Consider the following 13,391-nt stretch of genomic DNA (forward strand, 5'->3'; position numbering starts at 1 on the left):
CAGCTCTGGCTGTGAACAAAGGCTTCAGGGAGCCCGAGGGGATTTCAATCCCCTCGCGCTCCCTGAAGGATTTGTTTTATTTGTTAGAACATTCTGCCCTCTAGTGGCAGAATGTTCTAATAGCCTAATAGCCCTTCGTAGCAGGGCTATACTGGCAATTAAAGTCCCGCTGCTTTGTTAAAGTCCCTCGCCTTTGGCTCGGGCCTTTAACGCTGCAGCGGGCATTTAATAGCCGGTATAGCCCGCTACGGCGGGCTATAAGGCTATAATCTATCATCGGTATACTGTTCCAATGTGGTAAACGCTTTGCTTCTGAAGATATTGGTCATGTTGGAATGGAAAACAAATGATAATGTATGCCAAAACTATTTAAAGAAGGGGTGGTCTTCTTCAAATGGTTTAACCATATTTTACTGAATCAGAATGGCAGATGTGTTGCTATTAAATACATCGGCCATCTGGGAAGTGTAAACCAATGAAAGTAAGCCAAAACCATTGAAAGATGGCCATTCGTACTTGCACTGGTATCGGTAAAGCCATTAGTTGAGCCACGTTACCACATTAAAAGCCAGACTTATTGTCTTTGGGGCTCTGATCTTTTCCATGGTTAATCTAGTTCAGAGTTTAGTCCAAAATAGGTCCAGAGGCTCATGTTGTCAGAAGACAGCAACATTTCTGCACCAGATCGGTTATATGTTCAGCCATGGCCATGGTGATTGTGTTTATGCTGAGATAGGAATGCGAGTCTGAGGGGCGAACTGGGATTCCAAAGTTTTTAAGTATCGGGAAAGTCATTCAGACCTGGAATCTTTAATGGAACAGTGACCTTTACTGTATGAAACTGGTTGTTCCAGACATCTTTGCCCTCATCTGAAAGTCTCAAAAGTTTGTCCCAATCCAAATAAGCTGCCTGAATCTGAGGAGAGGCTCGGAGGTGAACATGGTAATTCACAAATGCAGTCATTTGTTTAGCCCTGTGTTCTTATCAATGTGGTGTCTAGTTTGCAAGCCAAGAATCTACAGCCTTGTAAACATTATTATAGTTACAGTTTCCTGTCTTACGGTTTATTTTCTAAGACAATGGGGGTTTTCACCTTCAGAATATCAGTGGTCATCAATTTTTATACATTTTGGTACTACAGAATTATGCTGAAGACTGTGTTTTTGTAGTGTTTATAAAATGAATTAAACATTTCATTTCATTGTCATCTCTAATATGAGGTGAGCATATTTGCTGTCATGAGTAGAAAGTGCGCAAGGAAAATAGCAATATGTCTCTGCTCTGCAGCTCTTCTGCTTTTGGAAGCAGGGAAAGAGTTTGAGTTTCCCAGGAGAAACATGAAGAACCTTGGAGCTTGTTATTTATGAATTCATTTCTCTGAACAGTCCCTCTTTAGCTAATCCCTGAGCTGGCCTGCAAGTTACGCATATATCAATACAACAGATATTCAAAACATTTATAGGCCAAGGATAGGAGTGACAACTTGCCTCTGACCCTTGAATTAATAGGGGCCTGCCGGGAACTAAAGTCACTATATCGAAATCAAAAAAACTTCTTACAAAAATATTAAATTAATATATCATCAACCACTTTATTGTCCAGGTAGGTATATAGTTACTATTTTAAAATCCACATCTACTTACCTTGAAGATATATTAGTAGTCAATATAGTGGATGAAATATTTTTGTTGGCTATATTTTGACCATGGCTAAAGCATCACTTAAGGTAATCTAAAAAAAGATATGTCCCTCGTCTCCTAGCTTCTCCACTGCAAGCTGGTGCGGCTGGAGGAAGAAGCTCTTTGGTGTGACTGTGCAAGTGTCAGATTATGCTAAGCACTAATAACAAAGTCATCTTGGTAAAATAGTATGACTGCATATTACTCCTGAGGGCCATTGTTTGTTTAATGTGAGTGTAAACATTCGAGCTTTTGGTTGAGGGAGGGGCGAAACCCTACTCAAGCAGCAACCACAATCCTTGTCAAGTAACAAGCAAAACCCAAATTAACCTGCGCTCAACCCTCTGGTAGCTTGGGCTGCTGGTCAAGCTTAACTTAAAAGCAATGTGTAAAGTATTTATGCAGCACTTCAAAACAGTAATAAAGCGTAAACACAACACAAGAAGAATCCCACGCCAAAAGAAAAAAAAAGAATACATTTTAATAAATAAAACAAGACCAAAACAACAAGAAATCCAATTAGTAGAACCGGAAAAATTACGTTTTAAAGATTTCAGTGAATTTAGAGCCAAAAAGCACAAAGAGCCAACTGTGGTTATCTGGTCAAGCCGGATTGTGGCAAAGTCACAAGTTCAGGCTGACTAAGATGGAGCATGAGCCAACTACAGGGACCCAGTTAGGACCGCTAAACAGAAGTACCTTAAAACCTGGTTGTAGAGCGATGCAATGTCCTTGCTTTAAGCTGCGCTGACCGGTGATGAGAAACCGTCAACGTAGAGCTTGCGATCTGAGGGATTGCGCCCAGATGAGTCGTGCAGTAAAGTCAGTGACAATTGACAGAAGATTGTGATACGAGGTCCTGCATCGTTGTCAAGGAAGCAGCTGGGGCTTGCAAAGACTTGTGTAGCAATGTGTTAGCACTGAGATCGTGGTGCAAAGTTCTAGGTTGGTGCTGGTGAAATCGCTGGGGCCTGAGTTGAGATGCTTTGCGATGTGTTGAACTGGGACTTTTGCCTTGTAGAAATGCATCACACTGGATCAGGCATGCGGAGCTGTCTAGGGGATGTGCAGTTCTGCGTCAAAGATGCGTGGCACAGGAATGCCTGTTGTGTCCCTGTGGCTTGAGAACAGGAGGGCAGCCAACTGACCCTTGGAGAATTGGAGTCCTGGAACACAAAGGCAGACTGGTTTAAGCAGGGCAGCCAACAGTATAGGAGTCTTAGTGCAGCAACAGCAGTCCTTGGGGAGCAGAGTAGTCCTTGAGCAACAAAGCAGGTCAACAGGGCAGACTTCACAGCTAAGCAGTCCTTCTTCCTGGCAGAATCCACAAGTCCAGAAGAGATCTGAAGAGTTGGTTTTGAGATCCAATATTTATATGTGGGGCCTTCTTTGAAGTGAAAGAAGCGCTTATAGTTCCAGCCTCACCGGTCCTGGCTCCAGACTAACTACAGGGGGTATGCAGCCCTTTGTGCATGGCAGGACAAAGCCTATTCAGGTGCAAGTGGGGCTATGCCAAGCGCCACCCTCCCATCCTGTCAGTGATGGCCCATCCAGGTCCACCTACTCTCTGTATGGTGTGTGACTGTCTGGGAGGATACACAAAGACCAACTGCAGCTTGTCATGTGAACCAGAGACAGGCTGCAGACCCTAAATGACAAAGGCAGGAAAATGCCATTTTTAAAATTGTGATTTAAAATTCAATTTTACCATTAAAGAGGGTTCTTCATTGTAATTCTTTAGACACCAAACTCGACATTTCTACTTACTCCTAATTGAAATTTATCACTTGTTAAATGTAATAATTTAACCCAAAGTTATCCTAGGGGAGAGATAGACCTTCTGGTAGTGAAAAACAAATGTAAGAGTTTTTTACTACCAGGGCATGTAAAACTAAAAAGTACATGGCTAACTTTTTAAATACACTGCATCCTGCCCTCTGTGCTTATCAGAGCCTACCATAGGGGTGACCTATATGTATTAAAAAGGAAGATTTAGGCCCAGCAAAGGTTTAATTTGTCAGGTCGAAATGGCAGTTTGAAACTGCACACACAGGCTGCAATGGCAGGCCTGAGCTATGTTTAAAGGACTACTTAACTGGATGGCAAAATCAGTGGTGCTGGCCCACAGGTAGCATTAAATGTACAAACCCTGTATACATGTAGTTTCACTTTACCAGGGGCTTACAAGTTAATTAAATGAGCCAGTTGGGTATAAACCAATTTACAATGTTTAGAGGAGAGAGCACAAACACTTTAGCCCTGGTTAGCAGTGGTAAAATGCTCAGAGTTCACAAAAATGGGTACAGAAAACAGGAAGCTTAAAACAAGAATTTTAGGGATGGTCCTGCAAAAATGGCCAGGTCCAACTGTGACAAACACATAAAACAAACAATGGGTGAAGGTGGCTGACAACAACCATTCTCTCTATGTATTTGATTTTGCTGAAGACATGAGCTCTGTAAAACACAGAGAGGAAATTGAATCGTAGACAAAGGATGACACTCGACAAATTTGATTGTTAGCAGAGCAGGCAGTGACTTGTGCAACATAGACCATAAACTGGGATAATGCAATCCAAACTTGAGAACGACCAGACCTATAAAGAAGGAAAAGAAATAACCCTAAATCTGGAAACACCACCACCAAACAAAACCACTGGGTGTCGTAGGTAGCCCTAACAGAACTGAGACCCTGTACTTCAATTAGCTTAGAGCCGATGATATCCTGAACAACAATTCTAATGAGCAATCTTCAGGTGAGGCAATACCACACAGTATGAAGCTATTTAGGAATTAGTAAATACATCTACAAAATCAAATGAGAATGCTCACATAAATGTTAGTAGTTGGAGTTCAATTATCACCAGTGTAATGGGAGTTCATAAGGGTAAACGTTCACTGTCCAATGGGAGAGCTAGACCCTTGCACAGCACAGAAGATAACGGGTCAGCAATATTGCCATTTATTTATATAGCGAGAGGGTACGAGGGTATGTAAAATATGAAAGAATAAAACTTTCTTCAAAACCGTGAAATGTATTTCCTGTAACATCAATCAGCTTAATTTAGATTCAACAAAGTCTGAAAAAAATAGGTGGAAAAAGAAAAACATGATCTTGGGGAAGAATATATACAAGTAAAAGGACTGTGAAATGAAGATCATAATGTCACTAAGACTGCTTTACATCATTGCCCACAAAATGTAGAGTTCTCTTGGAAGGGAAAGCAATACCCCCACCTCCCTCGATCTTTCCGTCCTCCCCTACCTCCCTCCCCTTCTATTGCTGTATAGCTTAATGTTGCATATTCCCTCCTTTGCTACACTGTTCCCATGTTATAAACTTTTGTCTAAATAAAAAATGACAAATGCATAAACAACAATTGATGGACAAAATGCAGAACATTGTCATACATTCACCCCAATACAGAGATCTGGGCCTAAATCCATCGTTTTTTTGCTCACCATGCCATTCCAGTTTGAACCTAGCCAGGATAGCTTGACTCCAGTGGCATAGAGCACAGGACCCACATCGGGGCATACCCATCCCACTCCTGGTGACAAATGCAAAAACAACAATTGATGGACAGAATGCAGAACAATTGAACCCAGCCATATGCGAATCAGTCTTGACTCTAAGCCCAATGGCAACAGTCCAGCCCGAACTACCAGGCCAGGTCCTCCCTGGACTGGAAACAAGCATACTAGGACCAGTTTCAGGGTTCACCCCTCATCAGCCAGGATAGCATGACTCCAGTGACATGGAGAGAACGGGACCCACATCTGGGCATACCTGTCCCACTCGGGGTGACATATGCAAAAACAACAATTGATGGACAGAATGCAGAACAAAGTCATACATTCACCCCAGTACAGAGATCTGGGCCTAAATCCATCGTTTTTTTTGCTCACAATGCCATTCCAGTTTGAACCCAGCCATATGCAAATCAGTCTTGACCCTGTGCCCAATGGCAACAGTCCAGCCTGAACTGCCAGGCCAGGTCCTCCCTGGACTGGAAAAAAGCATCCTAGGACCTGTTTCGGGGTTTCGACACAAACAAAAGACACCATAGCCCACCGTGCACCCTTCTGCACAAGGCCATCCGTGCAGACACAATAGTCCACCCCTCTGCACAAGGCCTTCTGTGAAGATACAATAGTCCACCGTGCACCCTCTCTGCAAAGCCTTTGATGAAGACACAATAGTCCATGCTGCACCCTCTGTGCAAAGCCTTCCATCAAGACACAATAGTCCACTCTGCACCCCACTGCACAAAGTCTTCCGTGTAGATGAAATAGTGAACTGCGAGTTTACAAGTACACCTTGTGTGAGCTGGATGCTCATATTTTTTTCGGGAGTTTGAAACAAACTCTTTAAAGGTCCCCTTGGTGTAACAAACTGGAGTGAAGGTGTGTCTCTGCTCCCCCTCTCTTGTTTCAAGTAGATTCTTTAATGTGCCCCTTGTTTCCAAAGTAGGGCGTGCGGCTTAGACACACACTTCCATGTTTAAGGAGTCACTGGTCCCAGCTGTGGCCATGACCGCAACAGTCTGAAAATGAGAATTGTTGCTGACAGACCAGATCTAGATACCAACGTGTAACTGTGCATGACTCCCGAGTCCCTGCTGGATTGTGGGAGATAATAAACCACATATAGCTCTTTAAAAAAAACTGAAGGGAAAGCCATTTCAAGACGTTCTCCAACTGGAAAGGTTAAGTTCACTTGATAGTTTCAAACACTTCAAATGCCCAGTAAGAGAGGTGTGTGTACCCTGAATGTTTACCTCAACTATGGAGCATTTTGTTGCTTATTGAACGATATAGCTTTGGGGAAAATATGGCAGAAAGAAGCCAGAAACACCTAATGAAGTCTTAGTTAAAAAAAAAGGCACATTTGTTGAATGATATTGATGTATTCCTACATAAGGTTTTTTTGGTGTGAGATACTGAAAAGTGTGCTAGTAACTAATGCTAGTCACTAATTCAGCAAGTAAAAAATTGGGGATCCCCAGTATAAGATTATTATATTCCTGCAGGGATCACCTTTTTTCTCCAAGCAAATGTAGAGGAGAGGTGATATCTTTGATTTAGCTGTGTAAAAAGTTGCATCAAGGACTCACTCATCTTCCAAAGGATATTGAAGCTTAGAGAGGACAGAAGTAATCCTTGATCAAATTCATTTGAATTTATAAATCTGATGAAATCCTGAAATCGTTATGCAGTTATTTCTTTCAAATGTCATGCTTTCTTGCACACTAGGCATTGTGTACGGGTAAATAAAACCGGACTAGGAGAAGGATCTTCAAAACCATCAAAAAGATAGCTTCAAGAACTATGTTACCTAAAATACCTATAATGAGATCAGATTTAAAGTAAGAGTCCATAAACAAAAACCTGCATGGTGCTGCTACTGGACACTCATTATAATTGGCTTATTGAGGCTCACTGGACCGGGCTAAATATTTAAGGAGCTCCTCGTAAAATTTACAATCTAGACTTTTTGCTAGAATGCTCTACAGTGAGATGTGCTAAGACAACATTGTGACTTAGGCTTTGATTGGGAGCAGATTTTGTCTCCCTCTCAGAAACTGGTTTTACATAGCAGATTGCCTGAGAATGAAATAATTCATAGACACACATGAAGATTTGTTGTCTAGGGAATTGGCAAGGAAATTGATTTGCATGACTGGTGAATTCAACTTATCTATGCTATGTTATTATTTTAGTAAAGCTCTCGAATACTTAGAAGATATCTTGGTGTTAGCTGAGTATATAGAGGAGAGAAAGAGTGCCCAGAGGTGTACCAACTATTCTACAGAAGAAAACAGGTTTTCAAAGCCTTCCTAAAGGCCAGCAGGGTGGACATAGTCTTGATGTCTACGGAGAGCAAATTCCATGCTTTTGCAGCTCCCAGTACAAAGCTTCTGCCTCCCCAAAGCACTGCTATTAGTTTACCAGATGCGGATTGAAGGGACCTTCCTGGCATGTACCTGATGAAGGTTTTTCAGAGAAAGTCTGGACTTTGTCCATGCAGCGCTTTGTAAGTAATACATAGCGCTTTGAAGGTGATTCTGTGTCTGACTGGCAGCCAGTGTAGTTTCTCAACATATTTGGGAAGGGGCTGATATTTAGGAATTTTTAACAGAAGCTTAGCTGCTGCATATTTGCTATATTTGCAATTTGTTTATGACAAACTGATGAGCATTGAGATATAGCCTATTAGAGTAGTCAATCTTTGCCATTACTGATGAAGTCACAGCTAGTTTTTGTAATTCGGCAGGGATAGTAGGCAGAATCTTTTTCTACAGCCTGAGGGTATAAAATGCGGCTGAAGTAACTGTGTTCGCTTGATCAGAGAAAGAAAGTGTGTCATTGAACTTGACTCTCAAATGCCTTACAGTCCTAACCAGAATTGGAAGTGTGCTGAGTTCAGATGGCCACTAAGAGGGAGACCAAAACGAAGGTTCTGGCCCAAAGATTAAAACCTCAGTCGTAGCTGAGTTCAGTTGAAGGCAGTGTCATGCTATCCACTGACTGACTACCTGCATACAGTGGTTAAATCTAGAATCAATTTTTGAGTCCCTTGGTCCTAATGAAACAACAATTTGTGTGTCATCTGCATATGATGTTAAAGCAAAACCGAATGATCTTATAATATCAGCCAGAGGTGAAACATAAATATTAAAAAGTTTCAGGCTGAGCGACGAGCCCTGCTGAACCTCACAAAGAAGAAAATATGCAGTTGAGGTAAAACCTCCCATATTGACTGTTTGTTCTCGGTCATTAAGAAAGGAGTGTAGCAGTTTTGAGGCTGTAACCAATACCCCGAGTTTGCTCAGTCGATCTATCAGCAGCCCCTGATTAACTGTATCAAAGGCTATAGCTAGATCAAGTAGCACAAGGTCAGGTCTTCCTCCTAAGTCCATTGTACTTCTGATCTCATCAGATACTTTGATAAAAGCCATATCCATGCTGTGCTCAGCCTGGAAACCAAGCAGTTATTGGTCTGAATATAGTCGACCAATTGCCTATTCAAGACTTTCTCAAGTATTTTTGCTGGGGTAGGCAGGCGGGAGATCAGCCGGTAATTACTTGCAATTTGTGGGTCAAGAGAGGGTTTTTTAATTAGAGGCCACACCAAGGCTTTCTTCTGTAAAGTGAGAAAGAGACCTGTGATGCATATTTCATGAAATGTGTGTGTCAGAGCGCTAGCAATTGTTTCTGCCGCTAGGCTAGTCACTTTAGGTGGGCAAATATCAGACGGTGAGCCAGATGTTGCTGACTCAATCAACATTATGATCTCCTTTCTTGTAGAAGTGAAATTCTCAAACTTATCAGACGTAGATTGATGGGTAGAAATGACAGTGTCTACATTGGACCCTGTGTTGAGGGATTTAACATTTATAAAAATGTCCTCTACTTTAAGGTGAAAATCACCTTCCAGTGTATTATAAAAGGACTGAGAACAGTCCTTGAGGGAATTGGAAGTGACAGAGGTAAATTTTTTAATCTACAAATAAGAAGACTGGATTCAATGAATACTCATGCTTGCTAGATTTGAATGAATGTAGAACACTCATCATTATCATCAATTAATCTTTATTCAGGCAATTTTTGGCCATAAAAAAACACAAAGTAATTTGACATTAGAAAACATTTGTATAAAGTGCAAAACGTAAAATGTGTTAAAACCATAAAAAGTGTAAAATGCAGAATTTAAAAAGTGACAAATAGATAACTATTGTTTCAACAGAGCGGGCCCTCCATGGTTTTCCTGGTTCTAAGTGCTGCTTTTAGAAAAGAGCATACCCTGAAGCAAATAGCAGTTGTATTCATTAGTTGTAAATAAAACAAAGCCTCTCTACCTATGCGATGGCCCAATGATTTTAAGAAGTTTGAGCATAAGTTTGCAATGGTATGTAAAAAAGTTGCAGAAAAAACATATAGTGTAAAAGCAATTGTTCAGAAACCCCATCACAGGTACAAGTTAAAATATGTCCCCCCCAACATATCAGTTGGGTTACCTGCGCTCATGAGCCACCAAACTGTACAGACCCTAAAATGGAAAAGGTGAGACCTCTCCCATAGAGTGAGGCAAAGAGTCCAAAAAAATGGGCTCTGCATTAGCGAAGTGGCTGTAAAAAACTAACACTGTGTTTTTCGTTAACTCAGTTTGCAGCCTTCTAATCTCACAAAAATCACAAAAGTAGCTCTTGACCAATGATTTATTATCTTTTTAAATATTGTTTTGGGACAAAAAAAAGGATAGCCCACCCCAGCTCCTGAAATAATAATAATAATAATGCGATTTATAGAGCACCTGGTTACACCCCAACGGTGTGTCCCCACGCTCAGACTAAAATCCGGAGGAAGAGAAACCCAAGACCCGAGCGGCCCGAGGGGGTTGTAGCCGGTTGCGGAAAAACCATGTCTTCAGTTTGCTTCTGAACTCTTTCTCAGAAGGAGACGCTCTCAGAGCAAAAGGAAGAGAGTTCCACATTTTCGCAGCCAGGGAGGAGAAAGCACGAGCTTCCAGTCTGGCTTTCATTGTCTTCGGAATTCTAGGAAGTGTAGCCTCAGATTATCTAAGATCACGGCCTGGGATGTAGGCTTGTATCATGGAATGCAGGTAACTAGGGCCTTGCTTGTGAAGTATGCGGCGGCAAAGGCAAAAAGCTTTAAACTTAATGATTTGGGACACTGGGAACCAGTCCAGTGTAACTGATTGAGAGCGGCTGATGCCGAGAATCTTTTGAGGAGATTTAGCATAAGTCTTGCTGCAGTTTTTTGAACTCGCTGCAGTGAGTTAATACTCTCCTTCGTGGTTCCAAGATACAGAATATTGCTATAGTCCAATTAGGAGGTAATGAGAGTTAGTACAAAGGTTTTGCGGGATTTGGTAGGCATTAAATCTAAAAAATTTCTTAGGGTTTTGAGTGCCGAAGCAATTACCTGCAACCTTCCTAATCTGATCTTGGAAGGAGAGTTTGGAATCAAACCAGACTCCTTCATTTTTAGGTCTTGCCTGAGACAGCGCATGCTGTCTCTTCGAGACATTTAGTAAGTGGCTTTTAAAAGTGCCACCAGAGGCTTTTGGTGGCCTAAAGCTTGACTGCACGTGAGTGTGTACGGCCGCAGCCGCCATCTGCCTTTCTGTCATGGCTCATTAACCCTCCTCCACCCCCTTGCTGTCTGCTCTCACTACCCCCCTCCCTTCTCCCCCCTCCCTTCTCCCCCTCCCTCCTCATTATCTTGTCTCTCTTTGAGGTTGTGTTTAAAATACTACAGAGCAATCTCAAGAGCGTGCCAGTCTTTTTAATAATTCATCTTCACAACTTCGCACGCGTGCACTCCCCCCACCCATCCGCTTTCCTAGTCTTCTTTCCAAGTGTCTTGTGTCTGAAGACATCAAATTGCCTGCGCGTGCACTCCCCCCACCCATCCGCTTTCCCAGTCTTCTTTCCGGGTGTCTTGTGTCTGAAGACATCAAATTGCTCGGCTGCTTGATTATAAAGTGCCCTGTTTGCAAGAATACAGATCTTAACCTCTTCAAAGGGATTGAAGGTTACCTCAGTGCTGCCAGACTTTAAACTTATGACCCTCACGTTTACACAGATGTCGCAGGCCTATGATGGCATGGGCAACACTAGTATTTAACAGCTAAAAAAATGTTTCCATTACCATTGAGCGACACAGTAACATTCGTGACCCCTTTTCTCTATCTGAGGTCGTGTTTAAAATACTACAGAGCAATCTCAAGAGCGTGCCAGTCTTTTTGTTTTTTTTAAATTCATCTTCACAACTTGAAAGAGCACTGCACAATCAAGCCTTCAGAAAGATGTAATGGAATTGTTATTACATCAAAGCACGATGGCTGTGCACGGAATCATTTCTGGAACATTCTCTGCTTTGCACCCTGCAATCAGGATATCTATTTTGGCAACAAGGCAGCGAGCAGTAGCTATTTACTGTTCTTCTTTAGCTGTGGAATCGCAGCAAAGGCCCCTAATTAAGGAGAAGCGGGGTTAACCACTCAGTGTACCACAGGGCCTCTCAAAGCCTTTCATTTTAAGGAAATCTGGTGTTACCTTACTCAGAAGAACCACTTTTCATATGTTCCGCCGTCGTTGCGCATTCAAAAACAATTATGGCGCAGCTAAGCACGATCTGCCGATAAACTACAGTACCTTTAAAGACTTTTCATTGACAGAATAAACCCTGGCAGCATGTGGGAAACATTAGCGCTGGCCCTCGTCCTTGTCATAAAACGGGAATTCGGTTAGTGAGAGAATTGGTCATCCTGCACGGAGTGGATGACAACAAATGCGTAAATCTACTTAAACTAATTGCCTTGCTTGGGAACATGATCTGTAAGAGTAAAATCCACTCCCGACAAAACAATAAAAGCTTAAAACGGATCTTACCATCATTAGGTTTCTGAAATGTCACCGGAACTTCAGTAAATGCATTTTGGCAGTGATACCTCTCTCTCTACCTCTACCTCTCTACCTAGATACCTCTTTTCCTCAACCTCTCTACCTCCTTCCTCAACCTCTCTACCTCTCTCTACCGCTCTCTCTACCTCTCTCTCTACCTCTCTACACCTCTCTCTCTACACACCTCTCTACCACTCTCTCTCTACCCCTCTCTCTCTACACACCTCTCTCTCTCTCTACACACCTCACTCTCTCTACACACCTCTCTCTCTCTTTCTCTCTACACACCTCTCTCTCTCTCTGCCTCTAAGTGGCAGCCGGAGTCTGATAGCACTGCTTGTTCTTTAAAAAAACCAAAAAAAGCACTGGTATAGCCAATAGGTCTCGCCTTTGGGTCCTTATAAGTGTTTAACCATGCAACAGTTAATGTTGTTGCATCAAGGATATTATGCTGCGTAACTAAATACTTATAAGGTCCCAACAGAGAGACCTATTGGCTATGCCAATGCTTGTTCACTTTCTGTTTGGGGCCTGGCAGCTAGCCCAAGGATACAGGCCACCAGACGGAAGTCCAGATCAAAGGAGTCTTTCATACTAAGAGAAGTTCTGTTTTACTCACATTCAATTTTAAACAGCTATTCGGCATCCAAGTGGCGACTTCAGTCAGGCAAGATTTAAAGCGCTCTGCTGAGATGTCATTAGGTTCCGATAGATTCACAATAAGTTGGGTGTCGTCAGCATACGACACCACCTGAACGTTGTATTTATTAATGATATCCGCAAGAGATCTCATGTAGATATTAAAGAATGTAGGACTCAGAATTAAGCCTTGAGGAACTCCGAGGTGAGACAAAGATTTCTGACACACATGGCTTTTAGGTGACCTAAAAGGTTCAATCCGGGAGAAAAGATTTAAACCGCTTAAGAGCTTTACCACCTATCCCACATTCCTGGAGCCTATGAATAAGGATCTTGTGGGATACGGTGTCAAAGGCTGTGCTTACGTCAAGCAATATAAGAACAGAAGTCTGGTCTTTGTCAGCGTTCTGTCTGAGAACTTCCTCTGACAAGAGGAGCGCTGACTCAGCAGAATAGTACGCCCTGAAACCTGATTTTGATTCAATGAAAGCTGTAAAGAGACTGTTAACATGTTTCTCTAGACTTTTCGCCCAAAAAGGCAGCAAAGATATGGGTCTGAGGTTCATTAAGACAGAGGGAGCCAAACATAGGTTTTCCGACTGGGAAGTATCATTGCATGTTTCCATTGCTTCGGCACTAA

Source organism: Triturus cristatus, chromosome 4_1 (genome assembly GCF_964204655.1).
Source record: "Triturus cristatus chromosome 4_1, aTriCri1.1, whole genome shotgun sequence".
Taxonomy (NCBI): domain Eukaryota; kingdom Metazoa; phylum Chordata; class Amphibia; order Caudata; family Salamandridae; genus Triturus; species Triturus cristatus.